This window comes from Balaenoptera musculus, chromosome 17 (genome assembly GCF_009873245.2).
Source record: "Balaenoptera musculus isolate JJ_BM4_2016_0621 chromosome 17, mBalMus1.pri.v3, whole genome shotgun sequence".
NCBI classification, from domain to species: Eukaryota; Metazoa; Chordata; class Mammalia; order Artiodactyla; family Balaenopteridae; genus Balaenoptera; species Balaenoptera musculus.
The window spans coordinates 20,154,008-20,175,805 of NC_045801.1; the positions used below are offsets into that span (position 1 = coordinate 20,154,008).

The 21,798-nt window shown below is 39.2% G+C and overlaps 1 protein-coding gene across 1 annotated transcript in view; it reads right to left on the reverse strand.

The window, feature by feature from the left end:
- The window catches only part of COLEC10 (collectin subfamily member 10), a 436,494-nt gene that overhangs the window by 281,486 nt on the left and 133,210 nt on the right, over window positions 1–21,798 (reverse strand). The window contains exon 3 of the mRNA XM_036830027.1: window positions 6,180–6,328. The gene's annotated coding sequence lies outside the window, so the exon portion shown is untranslated. The remainder of the gene's footprint in view (window positions 1–6,179; window positions 6,329–21,798) is intronic.

The following is a 21,798-nucleotide window of genomic DNA, read 5'->3' on the forward strand; positions in this document are numbered from 1 at the left end:
AACAGGTACATGCTCTCCAAGGATTCTTGGAAAAACACTTTGAGCTGACCTTTTAACATGGACCCAGCATCTGCCTGGAGCCTGCTGGAGACATGTGAGAGACACTAAAGCTTTGACAAGGAATTCAAAGATCCACTGCTTCCCAGAGGTGCTGCTGAGGGCCAGCCTTCTGGAGGCTGTCACCACTGCTATCAGTTGGAAGTCATAGTAGCTGCCACTCTTACAGTGAGAGCCCATTGATGGGAGCCCCTCCTGGAAACAGCAGAAGCATTTTCAAGTTGGTGGCACTATATTGTCCAACATGAGATGGTTGATGCATCAGTCAGGATTGAACTCAATGGCATGTATCAAAAATCCAGTTATAGCATATTAACCAGTAAGAGTTTATTTTTCTCATGTTAACAAGGTCCAGAGGAGGGAAGTTCAGGGCTGTCGCAGCTGCTCATGAAAGTCCTCAAATACCAAAACTCATTCCAGCTTTCTTAGCTGCATGTAGCTGTTGCCCTTTATGTTTCCCTCATCTTTCTGACTACAGCTCAGATGAAGGTAGAACAACCATCTTACAACCATAAGAATGATAGTGTTACAGTTTGAGACAAAAAAAAAAAAAAAAAACAAACACCAAAAACCAAAGACAACTCCTCAAAAACAAAAACTACAGCGCCTCCAAAAGCTCTATCCAGTAGACTTCTGCTCACATTTCTTTAGCCAAAACCAGGTCATATGGCAAGGACAGGTTTGGCTACAAGGAATTCCTTAGAGGAAAATAGAGAGTGTTGCTTCTCTACTAAAAAGTGGGTTGCATTAATTGGAAGCAGAGAGAAGGAATATGCAGGAAGGTAGCAGTGTCTCAGCGTCTGCCACCATGAGTTTTTTGTTTTTTGTTTTTTATTTAACATCCTCATAGCTACATCTAAGCACAAAACCTGATCCAAAGGTCATGGGTTTTTTATTTAGGTACAAGAAATTACTGACTAGTGCTAATTCCAATTCAAAGCTTCCAGTTATTTTCTATGTTACTCTAGGAGATTGCAACTCAGAAAAAAAAAAAAAAAATATATATATATATATATATGTTTGACACTGTAAGTTTTTAAGATGAGGGTCCTGCCTCAGAAATGTATGAAGCCCCAGTAAGTATAATGCTTTGCATACAGAGGTCTGCATTTCTTCTGAAGTATGAATGGGATGGTTTTGAAAAATGAAGTTAGTTTTACCCCCAAAGCCTGGCAAACTAATCTAAAATGTACAGCACCTCCCAAGTAACCATGCAAAGCTAGCATCAGGTTGCCTAAGCCAGTATAAACAAGAAGCTCAAATCAAATGTCTTCTTCGAAGTGTCTAAACAGTGAAGGAAAACAGAGAATACTGAAGGACTTTCACACAGAACTGTGATGCTCTCACCCACAGACAGTGGGACGCAGAGGGACATCTAGCTTATGAATGGGAAGAGAGGATCCTGCAGCATGTTCCTCGGGCCCAGGCAGAAGGAAGTTACTCTCTGTCATTGGCATAATTGTGTCCCCTGAAATTTATATGTTGAAGTCCTAACCCCCGTATCTCGGAATGTGACTTCATTTTGAAATAGGGTCATTGCAGATGTAATTAGTTAAGATGAGGCAATAATGGAGCAGGGTGGGGCCCAAATCCAATATAACTGGTGTCCTTATAAAAAGGGGAAATTTGGACACAGACAGGCACACAGGGACAGAGGCATGTGACAATGAAGGTAGAGATTGGGGTGATGCTTACACAAGCCAAGGAACCCCAAAGAATGTCAGCAGAACACCAAAAGCTAGGAGAGAGGCATGAAGCTGAATGTCTCTCACAGTTCTCAGAAGGAAGCAACTTTGCTCAGTCCTTGATCTTGGCCTTCTATCCTTCAGAACTGTAAGACAATACATTTCTGTTCTTTAAGACACCCAGTTTGTTGCACTTTGTTACCACAGTCCTAGCAAACTAACAGAAAGATGATGATGCTTGGCTTTAGATGTTTTCACCAGGAAAACAGATCTGAAGGCTACAGACCTAAGCAAATAGTTATTTTCCATAGTGTCAACTATGCACTTTACCCATTCTGATTGTTGGGCAAACTTACTAAGTTATCTACAAAAGAAATACAGAAAGGTTGTGGCCTTGAATTCCGAAAAGTCTCTCTAGTTTGTGTTTATGAATTGCCATATGGAAATTGTTCTGTGGGATATTGGGGGAAGCCATAGTTGGAATCAGAAGCTAAAGTCTGATTCCCTAGTATGCTGATTAATTCACTGAAGGACTTTGGCAAATGACTTATACTCTCAAATTCAGTTTTGATTAACTTTAAAATGCGGACAATATTTAGCCCAAAGGAATGTTCTGAAGATTAAATGATGCGATGTAATACACACAGTTCTGTGGCTGGCACTGAGTAATCTTTCAAGAAATTGTAATAATGCTAATACTTCTCAATTGGATCTACAGATAGTGTTGTAGCAGAAGAAAACATGATTTCTGAGCCACAGTCAACTCTCAATAATCTATGATTAGAAGAAAAGGTTATTATAGGAAGTAAGATCGTTAATAAATATCTAAAAATTGTGGTTTCCAAAATGAAACTTTTTATTGTTTTTCATTATAGAACTTATATATGCTCATTGTAAAATTTTAAAATGATATAAATATGTCTAAGGTAGAATTATAATTTTATACTTCCCAACTCCAAGATGAGTGCTTGTTTTTCATATTTCTTTAAATATGTCTGTGGTGTTTAATAGAAATTATTACAAATTATTTTAAATAAAAATGGATCATATCCTATATGCTTCCAACAGATTGATTCACCTCTGTTCAATAATATAGCTTCAACCTTTCATGCCATTACATACAACAAACCATCTCTCATTGTTTCAAAATGCTGTATAATAACTATGTTACATGGAGATACAAAAATTTATTTACTCAAGCTGTTTCAACATTCAGATTTGCTTGCAATTTATAAAATTCACAACACTATAATAAGTAAAAACTACACTTTGGAGATTGGATCTATTTTCTCCAATCTTTTAAAAAGAAAATAAGGCTTTGTTGGAAGGAAGAAAAGGAAAAGTGAAAAGTTTATTAATTTACCTAATAATTTTGGTGTATATAATGTTAAATAATGTATTTGTAGGTTGTCTTGTTGAATTTTACTAATAATTTTCCTGAATGAGAATTAACTGAATTGGGTGGCACTCTCGGAGTCATGTGTGCACAGCCTTAGATAAAAGCTATATAATCCAATAAAATTGGTTTTCATTGAAAATGTGATGCATCTAATCTAAATAATCTAGTCCCAGGTTTTCATAATTTTTCCAACATTTTGACATCCTCCAGGAATCCCATTGTGAATCACCTTTAGAGCCAGATGGCAAAGCTTCTCAAATGATATGTCCAGAACTCACCCAGGCAGACATCCTAGGATCTTGGTTTCATTTTGCAGATGAAATGAGGCAGGGTTTAGACTTAACATTCATTAAGGGAGAGAAGAGAAATATTTTTCTTCACTGTTAACTTTGAGAGTGTTGAGCAATGCAAACATTTTAGAGGCACCAGTTCTTGATAACATGCTGGCAGATATCCTGTGCAAGGAGACACCCTTGCTTGGAAAAATGACTCTTTTCTCTAGTGGGTCTACATATACTATGTGGTTTCAACCAAAACTCCACAGAGATTTTTCAACAGGATATTTACTAGCTGTTCCCAAAGTTAACAAAAAGAGTACCTTCCAAGAATAGCCAAAAAATTCTATATCAAAAGAAACGAAACTCAATGTACCAAATCAAAATATAAAGTGACAGTTATTAAAACATTGGGGTGACTGTCGGGAATAGACAAATAAATTGGAACAGAATATAAAAGTCTGGAAATGAACATATATAACAATGTATTATGTGATAAAGGTGATACTTCAGTTTAGAGGTAAAATTATGTGCTATTTAAATGGCAGTTGGAAAAAGTAGATATCTATTTGAAAAAAAATAAGCTATATATTTCATTAAATACACAAATGAAAGACTTAAATGTATAAAAGAAGCTTCAAAAAGCATTAGAAGGAAAAAGATGCTAATAAGACTATTAATAAATTATGGCTTGAATTATGAACATAAAGCACTAGAAAAAACTATAGGAGATATATATATCTATATATATATAGATATGAAAGTCTTTCTAAGTAGCACACAAAACTCAAAGAATACATATAGAAACACTGGTAGATTTTACTAGATCTTTCAAATTAGATACTTTGAAAGACATCATAAAGATCTTCAAAAAACAAGGAACAGTGAGGGAAAATATTTACGAAAAATATCAATATTCATATATTAATAGCTCTTATAAGCCTAAGAATAACTCACTGAAACCACTAGGAAAACGCACAAAGGATTTGAACAGACAGTTCAAAAAAAGAAGAGAGCGAATCACCAATAAATATTAAAAGACAGGGCTTCCTTGGTGGCGCAGTGGTTGAGAATCTGCCTGCTAATGCAGGGGACACGGGTTCAAGCCCTGGTCTGGGAAGATCCCACATGCCGCGGAGCAACTAGGCCTGTGAGCCGCAACTACTGAGCCTGCGCGTCTGGAGCTTGTGCTCTGCAACAAGAGAGGCTGCGATAGTGAGAGGCCCGCGCACCGCGATGAAGAGTGGCCCCCGCTCGCCGCAACTAGAGAAAGCCCTCGCACGGAAACTAAGACCCAACACAGCCATAAATAAATAAACCCAAAGTTAAAAAAAAAAAAAAAAAGATATTCAACCTTGTGATTACCAAGGAACTAGAAATAATTAAAACAACACTAAGATGACATTTTTCACCCATTGGATGTACAAAAATTAAAAAATAATATCTGGTGATGACAAAAGTGCAGGAAAATGGACACTTTCATGCACTTGATGCAAGAGCGCAAACAGAGCCTTTTTGCAATGTAATTTCATAATGTTCATCACATTCAAATGCATTTATAATTTGGCCCAGTGGTCTCGCCTTTCAGTTTCTCTCCCACAGGCCTACTCACTAATGCTTAAAGATATTTGTGCAACGGTGTTATTGCACTGTTATTTTCATAATTACCTGTGAAGCACAGGCCAACTACATAAAACACATAGAAACACATAAAATGATTGACAGGATGACCAGAGGGCTCAAAGGGGCGAAAATACCCAGGAGAAACCTGGCTTGAGTAAACACTGTACAACGCAATCCACTAAAAATGGCTGGAGGAGATACAGCATAGAAAGAAATCACATTTTTTCAGACTCTCCCTCATTTCAAAGAAAGACCTAAACCTTGTATATAAAACACTAGAGTCAGGCTTCTGTTTTGTACCCTAAATTGTGCTTCTTTTCCACATGAAATCAAGGCACTCCTGAAGAAAACTTAAATGAATAAGAGGTTTTACATCAGTGCCTTCTAGTTCTGATGTCAAAAGCTAAAATGAATAATGACTATCTTCAACTGAAAACACACTCTTTCAGGGCAGTAAACAAAGTCACATATTTACTAAAGCTAGAGGTAAAGCTATCGTCAAGGAAACATTGTTCCTTTGGCCACGGTCAGAATTATATCCTCACCAATAAATGTCTATAATATTCTTTTCTCTGCTTTTTGTTACAGGTTCATGCAGTTCTAACTTCTACAGCCATGTTTATCCACCTAATTACATGGTGCAACCTGCATTTGGAAGGCTAGTTCAATTTCATTATAGTTTCCCACAGACAAAACAAAAATATCTATTTTAAACTCATCCATTGAATGAAAAATAACTACCGTTTTCCTATTCAATTGATACCAATATTGGATTTGAGCACTAAAATGATGAAAGACGCCTATCTCTCTGAGCAGAGAGCAAGAAATTTTAGGCTCAAAGAAAATCACCACAGCCTTTCTTCAAAATGGGTTCATCAGGAGGCTGCAGAACTCAGTTTTTGGATCACCAGGAAGACACTATTCCAAGTACTTCTAACCACACACCTGCTCCCAACCACTACTGATGCTGAAGTCTGTACATTTGGCTTCTCCTATCCCCCCAAAACCAAAGGACCATGTCTATCCCAGGATGGTACATGCTTCACTTTCTAACAGTTAGCACTCCCAGACCCCTCTGGATCCCTGGCATAGTATGCTTGTATGCTCTTAGAGCTACTTGCAAATGGAGGTTCCACTTACCTGTGTTATGAAGTACTGGATATCCAGGAACATAATGATTAAGGCTTAGGACATAAAGTTGGACTGCTGAAGGAAATCCCAGCTCTGCCATGTACCCTTGTATGTCCTTGAGCACATTATTTAATCTCCCTCATCATCAGTTTCTTTACCTGTAAAATGGGAATAATAAAAGCACTTATAGGGTTGCCAAGATCATTAAATAGACTAGTATTGTGTCTGGAACATAAAAAGTACAGAAAACTTAGCTCTAATTGCTAGATTCTCGTTATCTACCTGCACACCGTGCCTTAGTCAGACTTAGCAAAACAGGTTACACAAATTCCCATGAGGCCAAGGGACTGCTTGCAGATTTCCCCAGGCTGTGGGCAAGTACACAGCACTGAAGGCAATTCCGCCAAGCAGGAAGTGAGCTGGAGAAGTTCCACCCAGACTCCCAGTCATGCCCGCTCTCCAATTTCTATTTCACTTTATGGAGAACCAGATAAAAAGGACATTATTTCCGCAGCTCTATGCCACTGTGTGCACATCTACTTTGTAAAACCAGGCTTTCTGCAGCCCTAGTTGTGCACACATGTGTCCATTGCTAGATTGTGAACCTGAAGGAGGAACCAAGTTTCCTTCCTGTTCGTGTTTCTTTTGGTGATTGCCTTGTACTGTGTATGGAGAAGAGTGAAGGCTAACTAAAGAATGAATGAATGGTAGTAATATTTGTAAATAAGACAATTGAACTAGCTCAAGGCAAAAGGGAATTTTATTTCCCAACTCCCTTTCTTCCCAACTGTAAAGATATTCTTCCCTTGGTTATCAATGCTTTCCAGCATGTCTTAGCTTGTCTCCAGCTGTGCTTTGGACTCCTTCCCTCCATCTCTCTGTATTAGAACTAACTCTCTCTCTGCCAAGTGGCAATCAGGTATGATGCATTCATTAATCAGCTAAACAACCCCTAAGACAAGGTACAAACAAAGCCATGTAACAGGAAATCAAAAACCTTAATCCAAAGAAAACTTGTGTGTAAAGAACTTAATATGGGTCACTAGAAGGGGGCAATGTCTAGTTCTGTCTCAGACAGGTGAGAGAAAGACACCTATTCATTTGATCATTCCTTCTCCTTGGAATCCTAATTGTTTCTTTAAGTGGCTCTGAGAAAAGTTGCTGTACATGTAGGATCTGAATTAAGTCTGGCCAGCCTGCTGCTGCTATACTAATTCTATCTTTTCTCTTTGGTTTTTCCATAGCCACACTTAAAAGAATCAAAGTTCATGCAGAAAGTATTCTGAGAATAGCTGCTGCAGTGTTTGCAGAACTGTTTCAGAGGAACTAGAGATAGCAGAAGTGTTATCTAGTTCAGAGACCAGAAGCAGTATTGTTCTGAATACAATCAAATGTTTGATTTCTTTGAATGACCGAATGTAACTCCTATACATAGCCAATGAGTAAACATGACCAAAGGCTGACTTTCCCTCTCAGTTGAAACCTCCAGCTAAATGAATCATAGTAGTTCTATGAGAAAGTGATGGGAAAACCCACCAATAACTAGTCAAGAAATTTTCTAGTCTAACTGAGGAAGTAACTGGGGGGAAAAAAAGGCAGAACGCCTAGCAAATCCATTGCTTTTCTGATGGCATCGCCTATGTGCTCCAAATCACCTAAGAGTTCCTTGAATTGGAGAGTGTATTACATTGCACTGATTGCCTTTATTCAGTTAGAGTGGAAACTGCCTGGGGACAAAATCTCACGTGGCATTAGTAGTAGCAGTGGATTTGGTGAGTCAGGTGCCTGGGTTTGAATACAGTATCTGCCATTTTATCTCTATGAACTTGGACTAGTTATTCCATCGCTTTGGGCTTCACTTTCCTTTTTGTAAAATGAGGACAATATTACTATCTGCCTCGTAAAATTATTGTTGGTACTGCTTGCATTAACTCATCCATCTAAAATCCTATGTCCAGGCCCAGGCATAATTACTGATGATCAATAATTAACAGTTGCTATTGCTGAACACTGGTATCCTCCAAGTACAGAGTCCAGTGCACAGAAAATTCTCAAGACAATCGTCTCAAGACGATTTAATACATCAATCCCAAGTGTTGCCTCATGGAACTGCTACATTGGTGAACAAATTAAATAGTTTGGAAAAACTGTGTCATCATATCATCACACCTCTGCTTACCTCATCAAACATTTCTATTCTTTATTCATTTAGGAGGATTGTATGAAATTTTGTAGCAGCTCTATAGGGATAACAGGAATTTAAAATATGTCAAGGGCTAGAGAAATGGAAATAAAAACAAAAATAAACAAATGGGACCTAATGAAACTTAAAAGCTTTTGCACAGCAAAGGAAACCATAAACAAGACGAAAAGACAACCCTCAGAATGGGAGAAAATATTTGCAAATGAAGCAACTGACAAAGGATTAATCTCCAAGATTTACAAGCAGCTCATGCACCTCAATAACAAATAACAAACAACCCAATCCAAAAATGGGCAGAAGACCTAAACAAACATTTCTCCAAAGAAGATATACAGATTGCCAACAGACACGTTAAAGAATGCTCAACATCATTAATCATTAGAGAAATGCAAATCAAAACTACAATGAGATATCATCTCATACTGGTCAGAATGGCCATCATCAAAAAATCTACAAACAATAAATGCTGGAGAGGGTGTGGAGAAAAGGGAACCCTCTTGCACTGTTGGTGGGAATGTAAATGGATACAGCCACTATGGAGAACAGTATGGAGGTTCCTTAAAAAACTAAAAATAGAACTACCATACGACCCAGCAATCCCACTACTGGGCATATACCCTGAGAAAACCATAGTTCAAAAAGAGTCATGTACCAAAATGTTCATTGCAGCTCTATTTACAATAGCCAGGACATGGAAGCAACCTAAGTGTCCATCATCGGATGAATGGATAAAGAAGATGTGGCACATATATACAATGGAATATTACTCAGCCATAAAAAGAAATGAAATGGAGGTATTTGTAGTGAGGTGGATGGAGTTAGAGTCTGTCATACAGAGTGAAGTAAGTCAGAAAGAGAAAAACAAATACAGTATGCTAACACATATATATGGAATCTAAGGAAAAAAAAAATAGGTCATGAAGAACCTAGTGGAAAGATGGGAATAAAGACACAGACCTACTAGAGAATGGACTTGAGGATATGGGGAGGGGGAGGGGTAAGATGTGACAGGGTGAGAGAGTGGCATGGACATATATACACTACCAAATGTAAAATAGATAGCTAGTGGGAAGCAGCCGCATAGCACAGGGAGATCAGCTCGGTGCTTTGTGACCACCTAGAGGGGTGGGATAGGGAGGGTGGGAGGGAGGGAGACGCAAGAGGGAAGAGATATGGGAACATATGTATATGTATAACTGATTCACTTTGTTATAAAGCAGAAACTAACACACCATTGTAAAGCAATTATACTCCAATAAAGGTGTTTAAAAAAAAATAAAATATGTCAAGGGAGCTGTTTCTTTATTCAACAAACACTTTTGAAACAGATACAGTTTTCCAAAAGTGAAAACACTAAGAAAATGACAAAAAGATAAAATTCCTATATCATTTTTATTGATAATAACAGACTATATTTATCACCCACCACACAATAAGCATGGTGTTACGCTCATTATATATATTAGCTCATTTTATGCTGACAAAGTGGTTATTATGTCCATTTTAGAGAGAAGAAAACTAAGATTCGAACAAGCTCAGTAACCTGCCTGACAGTTTTCAGCTAGAGTTTTCCAGAGTTAAATCTCCTCTGTATTTCCAAAGTCTGTTCTTTTTCTACTCTCTTACTATCCCTCTTTCAACATCATACTATCCCTCTTTCAACATCTTACTATGATATCAGGCAGAATGAAATAAGTACTCTATTGGAGATATGAATAGATTACCATGGAGCTCCTGAACTCTGGAGCTCTTGGAAGGAGAACAGTGGATCCAGATGGTGGAGAATGAGGGGTGACTTTATTCAGGGCATTTTAAATGAACCATATAAGATAAGCGGGATTACAGAGGGGAAAGAGGGAGAGGAAGGGAACTCCAGGAAGTAAAAACATATCAGCCAAGCCCCTGCAGTGTCACCTCACAGGGGAGAGTAGCTGTGTGCCAGGACTTAGAAAACAGGCTGCGAGTAGGGGCGGATTATACCTAGGTAGGGGCAGAATGGCCAGAGTGTTGGAAAAGACTGTTCTTTAAAGTACAGACATGATCTCTCTGCATATTCACAAACTTTACTGCATACCCGAAGCACAGATGAACTCGAACCCTACCTTAGTTTTGGAGAATCATCACAATTCCTATTTGAGCGGGTCTGACTTAATGGTGTTTGTATATAGCACACACACACACAACTATGAGCGGACGATGTCTGAACAATCATACCTTGGTCATTCATTCTCTCCACTCATTTTCTGCCATAAGGGAAATTACCCAGAGATTATTCTCAATCCTACAAATAATCGATGAGCAAATATATAAGGTGAAATCAGTCTGTTGCAAGATCTGAGAGAGAGAGAGAAAGAGAGAGAGCACGTGCTTTATCAGTGGCTCCAAAGCAGGTGTTTTAAGAGGAATATAGGGTTTAGAAAATGGCAGGCCTGGGCATCAATGTACAGCATGTAGTGGGGGAAGTTCATAGAACTGTGGGCCTTCAAGATGGTCTATTTCCCCTGGTTTTACAGATGAAAAGTTTCCAAAGCCCTGGACCTGCACCACAACCCAGCACTCCTGTTGTTGCCCTGGACTGTCCTACCACTTCATCACTTAGTTGTTCTGAAAGCAGTGGCAGTGTCTCTAGGATACATCCCGTTTGCCTCTAAAAGGAAGGCTTTTTTTGGCTACAGCAAAAGGAAAGTGGGAAGATAAAACAAACTTTAATTCATCTGTTCTTACTCATAGGCTTCCCATCAAGGATGGGTTTTATCCTTATTTAGAATCAATACTAAGTAAAGAAAGTATAAATATACCAATTGAAAAACTCTTTCTGTGGAAGCCTTGGCAGCCACAGTTAAATTGCTTGAGGTCTACAGACACCATGCATTTTCCCCAGCGCTTATTCTGAAACCCTCAAGTGTTAAACTCAATCATTTCCTGGGACCCTTGATATAATAGAATCTAAGATATGTTAATAGGTTTTGTTTTGTTTTGTTTTGTTTTGTTTTGTGTTTAGGAGGGAGGTTTGTAGTTCTGGGACAGTTAGGTAAATCCCTAACAGACCGATGGGGTTTTTGAATCTTAATTGGTCGTGTTGAATAATTTTCCCCAAGAGATAAGAGTAACTATATTTAATCACTATGTCTGAGAAGAGTAAGAGGATCTGGGTGAAACTGAGGAATTTCCCCTGGGCATTTCCCATAGGTTAGCCTTGTGTCAAGGGATTCAAACCTCAGAGAGCTCCTAGGGCCTCTGTGTGCCACTATAGGAAGTGGCACAGACTCTCAATCAGGTGACATTATCACACTAACTACTATTATAATCCAAGGGAAAGTCAAACTCCAAAGAAAGTTTAGATTCTTCACGTGTAAAATAGGAGACTTGAACTGACACATCCCTTTAGAACTTTTCTAACACTGATCTATTCCATTTGTGGGGCGTTGTTCTCGGCAAACACAAAATGAACCACAAGATAAGTGCTCAGAGCTGAGCATTTTGAGCAAATAAAAGAAAAATGCATGTTGGGAATGCACCTAAAGGGTTTACAGCTGGATTTGTTCCCTAGCTTAGAAAACCTGAAAACCTTTGGATGGTGCAGTCTCTGGGTCAATGAGTCTCAAGTAGGTTCACTTTTTTAAGGACAGCAGGGGTGGATTTATCTTCCTAGTAGGTGAAACCAAAACAACCTTGAGTGATGAGCCCAGATCTTGGGCTACTCTCTGGTCCCTTTTCCACTACATTATGCTACCTAGATTTTCTCCTTCAGACTTAAAAGAAAGATGAACATGAAATGACAGGCAGATGACTTGGAAAATGTCAAACCATTATCTCCAGACTTTCTAAAAACTAGTTCCAGAAGATATCTCACATAAAAATGTTTTCAAGGTGCAAAACATGTGGGATACTAGAAAATCCATCTCTCTTGGAGTTTAGAAAGCATCATTTTAAAAAAAGCTCAGAAAGATCCTATTTAGAGAAAATCTGCGTGCATTTGCTTAAACTAGCATGTCCTAACTTATTTGGCCAGTGAAGACATACTCTACACAAACCACCAATTATCACTGTATCTGATTTGCAAAGACATAGAAGTGATTACTCGTGTAGGCATATGGAAAGATCACTTTACCTGTACTTTAAAGTGACTATGTCTCCCATCTTAGCATGTGCCCATCGGTAGCTCCTTTTCCTAATTACCTCATTCGGCACAGTTTGCTTTTCAGTATAGTATTTGACAGCCTGGCCTCAGTTGTTTTCGTTCCAGCCTTTGACATCACACCTCTGTATCCCCAAAATTACCTGGCATAATACTTGCAGGTCATGGATACTCAAATATTTGTGATGATCCTTTCACTGACCTTTACAAAATTTTTTAGTCATTCAAATGTGAATGCTCAAGTTGATCACGTGTACTTGGGCCCATGGACTTCTATAGCCCATTGGTTTTGTGAGATACTATCCAATGATGCACACCCAACCCTTCATGTGTCAGTTAGAAGAGCGCAGCAAATCTAATCTTTGCTTAAATATAAACCTGGAGTAAAAAGAAGCCACAAGAATCCTCCCTCAAAGCCAGTACACACAAATCAGGGTCAGCAGTTAAAGGCACATGGTCATCTGCCCAGTGACCTATCTTTACCCTTGGGGGCTGGTAAAGTTCCAGACAAGCCCTGGTGGGGAGGATGGATGGTGAGGAGGAACGAGTGCAGACCAGAGTGGCCAGAGGGTCCACGCGGCCTGGAGTGGCTCCACACAGCCCTGCCGTTGGTTAGAATCTCAAACGATAAGGTCACAGCCATTAACAAGTAGCAGATACAAACGGGCGCAGGGAACCACATGTAGCCATATGCACATATCGATCAGAAGGAACAAAAACAAATCATTTAAGAGGAAATATGTTGGTGGAGACAAACGTATAGGTACAAAAGAAATTGGAACACTTGTACACTGTTGTAGGAATGCAAAATGGTGCAGCCACTATGGGGGTGCCTCAAAAAATTAAAAATGGAAGTATCATATGATTCAGCAATCCCACTTCTGAGTATTTATCCAAAAGAACTGAAATCGGGATCTGAAAGCGATATTAACACAATATTCACAGCGTTATTCACAATAGCTAAGATGTGGAAACAACCTAAACGTCCATTGACAGATGAATGGATAAGGAAAAAGTGGTATTTACACACATGAACTATTATTCAGCCTTTAAAAAATGCAATTCTGTAATATGTGACAACATGAATGAACCTTGAGGATATCATGGTAAATAACATAAGCCAGTCACAGAAAGATAAATACTGCATGATTCCATTTATAGGCGGTATCTAAAATAGTCAAATTCAGGGACTCCCCTGGTAGTCCAGTGGTTAAGACTCCACGCTGCCAATGCAGGGGGCGCAGGTTCGATCCCTGGTTGGGGAAATAAGATCCCACATGACGTGCGGCGCAGCCAAGTAAATAAATAAATAAATTTTTAAAAATAAATAAAATAAAATAGTCAAATTCATAGAATCACAGAGCAGAATGGTGGTCACCAGTGGCCAGGGGAAGAGAGAAATGGGGAGTGACAAATCAGCAGGCATCAAGTTTCAGTTAAGCAAGATGAATAAATTCTAGAGACCTGCTGTACAACACTGCACCTGTAGTCAACAATAATGTGCTCCACACTCGAAAATTTGTTAAGAGGGCAGATCTCAAGTTACGTTTCTTACTACAATAAGATTTTATAAAATAAAAGATGAAATAAAGGTCCTTGAGATGCTGCAGGTACTTAATACATTGCATCATTATTCTGACTCAGTGGGCTCTGAATAAGAGGGTTTGCTTTAGTGAATAAGAACATGTGTAGACTGGAGTCTAACACACTGTGTTCAAAATCCTCCTGATCCCTCAATCTTATAAGATTATAATTAGAGACTTCCCTGGTGGTGCAGTGGTTAAGAATCCGCCTGCCAATGCAGGGGACACGGGTTCGAGCCCTGGTCCGGGAAGATCCCACATGCTGTGGAGCAACAAAGCCCGTGTGCCACAACTACCGAGCCTGTGCTCTAGAGCCCGCGAGCCACAACTACCGAAGCCCACGTGCCTAGAGCCCGTGCTCGGCAACAAGAGAAGCCACCGCAATGAGAAGCCCGCGCACCGCAACGAAGACCCAATGCAGCCATAAATAAATAAATAAAATAAATAAATGTATTTAAAAAAATTAAATGGAATTATATAGGGCATATAGCATGGAGGCAGTTCCTAACATACAGTAAGTATATTTTGAACATGTTTTTTAAAAATAGGATAGTGTGAAGACCTTACTATTTTGTCATTATTAGTTGGTCTTTCTTTAAAGTTTACAACCTCCAGATTAGCTCGACACATCTCTCTTGGCTTACTTCACTTTTCCGTTTTGTTTCCCTCCTCTCCCTTCTGATTCCTGTGTCATTTCTTCTCTCTCTGATCTCTTATATACCAGTTCAACCACAGTCTTTTAAATGCCTACTCCCCTCCAGTGAGAGAGAGAGAGACAGAAGTTGGCCGTGGAGTGAAGGAGGGTCACAGTAGCTCTCACACATCTCAGGATCTGAGGAACAATGGAGGACAAATCATTTTTCATCTCCCATGAAACTGCCATAATCTAGCCTCACTGCTCTGCTCCTGAACTCATAACAGCACCCTAAGCTCACTCGGTTCTTGGCTTAACTGCCTTTGATTGCGATAAGGGCACATACCAACCCATAATACTTAGGTAACCATCAGGATACTGTCCAAGACATACTGGCTCCTTTCTTTAACTGGAAATTATTTACTTAACAAACACTTCCCAGAAATCAAATGTCAGTCAGCTACTAATTTGAAAAACAAGCAAAGTCAACAATTTAGCAGAAGTGGCTCCAAACAACAAATATGCATGCAAACATCTCTCTAATAGACATAAACAATTTTTAAGTAATCTTTTTAAAAGTGAGTACAAAATATAGACAGAAAAATGCACAAATTACAAGGTTAAAGCTTGATAAATTTTCACAAAGGGAGCACACCCAATCAGCCATCACCCTGACCAAGAAATAGAACATTTCAAACATCCCAGGGTACGTCATCACCCCTTCTTTCAGTCACCACCCCTCCAAGAGTTTTGATACCATAGACTAATTGCCTGATTTTGAACTTTTCTTAAATAGAATTAATCAGTCTCTAGTCTCTTGTGTCTGGCCTCTTCTGCTCAACATGTGGTTATAAGATTCATCCAAATGAGGGACTTCCCTGGTGGCACGGTGGATAAGAATCCGCCTGCCAATGCAGAGGACTTGAGTTCGATCCCTGGTCCAGGAAGATCCCACATGCCGCGGAGCAACTAAGCCTGTGCACCACAACTACAGAGCCTTTGTTCTAGAGCCCGCAAGCCACAACTACTGAGCCCACGTGCTGCAACTACTGAAGCCCGCGTGCCTAGAGCCCGTGCTCCACAACAAGAGAAGCCACTGCAAGAAGCCCGTGCACCGCAACGAAGAGTAACCCCCTCTCACCACAACTAGAGAAAGCCTGCAAGCAGCAACGAAGACCCAACGCAGCCAAAAATAAATAAAATTAAATCTTTTTAAAAAAAAAAGATTCATCCAAGCAATTCAGGTATCATCAAATTTAGCTGTTGAAAATATAAATTAATTTTAATAATTCTGAAAAGTTTAGAGTATATCAAGTCTTAAAATGTTCATATCCCTTGATTCAATGATTCTACCTCAAATAATCCATTCCAAAATTTTTTAAAATAGGTGAGAATTTACATTCTAAAATGATTATTAAAGATATATTTAACTGTGATGAAAATAACAATATGGGAATAGTTTCATCCATGCTATTGCATGCAGCCATAGTCCCTTTGTTTCACTGATGTAGATTAATCCTCAGCAGCAGATTTCAATTAGCTTTATATACCAAACCCAGCACACTTCTGATTGCTTATAAGCAGGAGTTATATATGGACTAGAGGCAAGATCAACAATCTGCTTAACTCTCTAACAGCTCTTTTTACTTATTCTTTCTCATACAGACCTCCCCTTGGCAATAACCTGAGACCAGCCGTTTGAAAAAATTAGCTTTCAAATTATGAATTTCCTGCCTCCTTTTTCCAGGCTCTGCCCCACCAGTGATTCTCCACTTCCCCCCACTACCTCTCCTACTTCACCCACCCTTCCCAAAGGTATGAACATCCGGGAGTCTGAGGTGTAATATTTTCCTTCCCTACCAATATGAAAAAAAAAAGAAACTACATGGGCAGAGGATGTTGGACAGTTTTCAATCCCTGTCTAATGGGGTCTTCACACTCTTCACCGTTTTGTTTGAAGTGTCATGGGTGTTCACACAAATATATATAAGAAGAAAAATTGTTCCCACATAAAAAAAATTATTTAGGATCTATCTGAGCCAAAACTGTTTCCTACCACTTGCAGTAGGTGGAGAAAAATGAGAGTTGACTATAATGAACTAAAGTGAAGGTGAATGTTACATCCAAGCAAGTGGATGCCAAGAGACCATGTACATTTTTGACTCAGCCGTGGAAAAAGCCCTGTAGTATGGAAGAAAGACGGAGATGCTAAAAATGGAAGAAAGGTAGCATACCAGGCAATACAGTTGCTCCACAATGTCATTCCTGCCCAACCCAGAGGGGCATAAATAGAAATATTCTGGAATTAAGTACTACTGATATTTAAGCCCAATTTCCAGCAAGGTCAAGACTAATAGTGAGTTGTGTATTTTACTAACTTAGGTTGCAAGCGCCTTTGGGCGGATCTGGTACCTTCTTCTATATCTCACTCGGCGCCAAGAACACTGTTAGACATCAATAAAACCATAATAGACCTCGAGTCTTCAAAGGCCAACAAAAACACATACACTGAGCTAATGGGGACATTTACAGGCAAGAATTGTGCACCAAGCTTGTTTTCTATTTGTTTTGATTTTGTTTTTGTTCTTCTAGCTATAAATGAAAAAAAAAACAAAACTATTTTTAGAATTTCAAAAGGCTCTCTCTGAGATCTCGCCTCTGAGTTCACAGTAATTTCAGGAAAATGGGAATGTAGTACTTAACACTGCAAAGAATAAATGTATACTTTGAGAACTGTTTGGTTATTCCTCCCCCACCCCTATATTCTCTTCCCTTTGGAGAAACCTAGAAAAATAATTTTGTCCAAGGCCACCCTGAAATTCAGTGACAATTCCAGGAATAAAATTTAGATGTTTCTTTCAACATTGTCTCTGATCCAGCCTAGGAAGAGTCATCATTTTCCCAATATTTCCATTGTAAGTGTCCTTGTGATGGGCCAACTCAACTTGTTTGTGTTTCTGAAAATAACACAACTTGATGGAGATAGGGATTGTGAACAATAGACACTGAAGCAACACAGACTCAGAGACTAGTAGGTTGCTCTATGAACAAGAATGGCTTTGACTTCAACCACGGTTCTTTGAACCCAGAGAAAGACCACATATAATGAGTATCAATCACTGGAAAACTCAATGGTATTAATGGAGCTTCTATTATAAGTACTCAGAACACGAAAGTTTCTGTGTCCCTCATATTCTCTTCCTCTAAAATACCAGTAGAAAATGATACAACTGCAAGTCATGGACTTTATCCATCAAAAAAATAAATAAATGAAAATTTTTGGAGGAGCCAAAACATATCAGCACAGGAGCCAAAACATACCAGCCAAAACATACCAGAAAATTGTAATGCAACATGGTAGAGCAGAGAGAGAATGGACCATAGAGGCAGATACACCTGACTAACAATTCCAGTTTTACTTGTTACTAGTTCTACAGTTTTCTAAATCTGTCTCAGCTTAATTTCTTCACTTATAAAATCGGGACTGAAATATTTTTTCAGAGCTCTTTCAGCTGCAATTATCAAAACAACCCAATTTTGTATAAGCAAAAGCATAAATAAATAAGAAATAAAAGAAATTTATTGACTATGTAACTAAAAAACCTAGGAGTCTCTAGCTTCTGGCACACTTGGATTCAGGTACTCAATACTGCCAGGAAGTGATCTCTCCCATATACCTTCTTTCTTCTGAAATGGCTAAATTTTCACGTATGCTTTCCCATCACGATGTTCCCCAGAACTCAAGGGTAATATCCTCATAGCCCCAAGTCTAACGCGATGAAGCTTTCTCTTGGCCAACAGGTGTAACAAGAGTTTACGAACTGAACCTCATTTATTCTGATCAGTTATATGTTCAGAGCTGGAGGCACCACTGGAAGGTACTGTACATCAGAGTGCTATTACCTGGATAAAGGCAAAAGACTTCTGGAAAGGCCAAAGCAACCAATGTCTTCTACAATGAATCTCAGGATTATTGTAGAAGCAAACAAATAAAACTTATTCTAGTACCCTATAATTTCCATTAACACAACAATAAATTAAAGTCATCCTTATAGGTGGAGGAATCTTTGACATTCAGGAAATATTTGCTTGTATTGACCCCAGTTAAGCACACAACACACTTAGTAGTGAAATCTCCATGATCTCCACAATATTCTGCCCAAATTAGGTAAGGGTGCAAGATGAGATTTTAGCTGGATTGAAAGGGGCACAGGATTTAGCCAAGCAAAGAAGAACAGAGAAGTCATTCTAAGGGGAAGTAATAAAACAAGATAATGACGATATATTTTTCATATAAGAAAGAGTTTTGTGGGTAAGATGAGCATTCTAACCAACAGAAAATGGCATATCATGAAGTAAATTTGTAAATATTCTAGTAGGAAGAGTCTGCATACCTCCAACAAAAATAAAATTTACAGAATTAAGTTGTTTAAAATGTCATTAGCATGGAAAGATGTTTTTGGAAGTACTCATTCAACAGAGTTCTTTGGGAAGATACTCCTCTTCCTTAAGCTGGTCTGCATTCAATGAGGCAGGCTGTGTGCACACATAAATTTGACAAATGAGATTCAGCCCTCTTCATTAAGGACACAATTAGCTCACTCCAGTACAGATGAGGATTTATTGGTTTAAGCATGTTAATAAAAGCCTGGCTGCAGCAGAGAAACAAAAAGTAGTTTAAAATGAGAAAATTGCATTAATATACATGATGTGGGTTCTAACTGGGGCCAAAATGAAAACTATTTCCTGGATTTCAGATAGAGATCTGTCCAACAACAACATTATTTTGAGCATTTTGAAGGCAGACTTCAAATAAATAATGAAAAGCAAGACAGAAACATTTAACCAAATGTGAAAAGAGTTTTTTTAAAACACATTGAGAGTGCCAACCATAAATAATTTTTGCAAGCAATACTAAGCCAGACTTACCATCCTTCCGGTAATGCACCTACATCAGGCACCAAGAATCTTTATTTCTGGCTGTGATGAATTCAGATGAGTTATCCCGTTCTCAAAAAGATGTCTACAGAAGGCTCTACTGACTGCCAAAAGCACTATTCTCTCAAAATAGAAATCCTTTCTCAGTTCGACTTAAGTCTGTTATGATAATCTCAGGGAATTTACCAGTCTGGGAAGATTTATTTCATGGAAATGAAGTGTTTCCAAGGTTTAAAGAAATTCACTCCATATTTCGGGAAATGAGCATGTGATACATTTTGCATGCTGTCTTAATAGAAGAAGCAATAGCTCTTTCTACAGGGTGCTGTGAGCTATTGAATAAAAGCTGTTGTATGGTCACAATCAAGGAGTAAAAACAAGACATTGAAAAAAGTGAATATAATAAACTAAAATCTTGAGAAAATAAGGGCATTTTAAGGCCAAAATGGCAAAGCACTAGGTTCCAAAACAAAAAATTCAATTCTAATTATTTTTCATTATTATAAGCTTGTTTCTAAATATGAACACATTGAGGAGTGTCTATGTCAAGTATTCATTGGATGGTATGACGCCTGCCAAGCATCTCTATTGCTTTGGGTCCTATAGTTTAGTGTTTGTGGTGTAAAGAGATCTTTCCTCAACTCTTCCCCCAACCAAGAGCTCTGAAGCCAAAACAGAGTTAATGCTGTGGCTAAACAAACAGAGTTTTGATTACAACAAGAGTGTGCACAGGGACTTCCTGGTGCTCCAGTTCTTAAGAATCCACCTTCCAATGCAGGGGCTGCGGGTTCGATCCCTGGTCAGGGAACTAAGATCCACATGCCACAGGGCAACTAAGCTCGCACACCGCAACTACTGAGCCCACATGCCACAGCTAGAGAGAAGCCCGTGTGCCACAACTAGAGAGAAGCCCGCATGCCACAAAGAAAGATCCCGCATGCCACAACAAAGATCCCACATGCCGCAACTTAAGACCTGACACAGCCAAATAAATAAATATTTTTTTTAAAAAAAGAAAAAGAGTGTGCCCAGCTTTCTAGATGTCTGATTAGCTGTGGAAGATCAAGTCAGCCTTGGGGTTTTGCTCATAGGAGAGACACCTAACCTCATCTCTCCAGAAAACAAGAAGGCTTCTATGAATAGGGGAAATATAAGCCATGAATTGAAGGAGGCGGGAAGGAGTTATTCAGGTAAATAGGGTCTTGAGGGGGACTGGCATGTGCAAATGACCAGCAGCCAGTGGGAACATGGCTCTTTGGAGGACCTGGTACGTGTTCCATAGAGTAAACGAGCAGTGTGCAATGGGGTAGCCAGTGGAGAGAGGAGGTTAGAAACGCAAGCAGAGACAAGACCATGCTGAATCTGGTAGGCCATGGTCGGGACCTGTACTTTATTCTAAGAGCAACGGGGAGCCGTGTAAATCATCAGAAAATGCTATCATCCCTACATAAGAAATATATCCAGAATCTGACCACACTTTTAAAACATCTTCATCTCCATCATGGTCCAAGCCACTATCAACTCCTGCCCAGAGTATTGCAATTGCCTTCTACCTGGCCTTCCTACCTTCCCTTGCTCCCTTCATGCTCTTCTCCTCTGGATACTCCTTACACCTCGACCCTGCTCTACTTTTCTGCACAGCACTTATTAGACATATTCTATATTGCCACCAGAAGGGCAGGAATAAACCAGTTTTGTTCACTACCCTATTACTTGCTTTTAGAAAAATGCACAGCCCCAAGTTGATGCTCAGTAAGGTTTTGATCATTGAGGACTAGCTTGTGCTTCCTATATTCAAAATCCTCCAGCGGCTTACCATTTCACGATGATGAGAAGTCAGAATCCTTACTCTGACTCCCAGGGCCCTGCAGGGCCTCGTCTTCCAGACTCTTGCCTCCTCTCTGCTTTTATCTCCTACCACTTACCCACTTGCTCCCTTTGCTAGAAACACACTTGTCTTTCCATTTCCTGACTATTGTAAGCATGCATCACCCCCAGGACCTTTGCACTTCCTACTCTCTATTGCTCCACATAGCTGTATAATTTGATCCTACACTTCCTTCCAATCTGCTCAAATGTCACCTGCCCAGAGAGGCCTTTTCTCTACCACCCCACACAACAGCAGCCCCTTC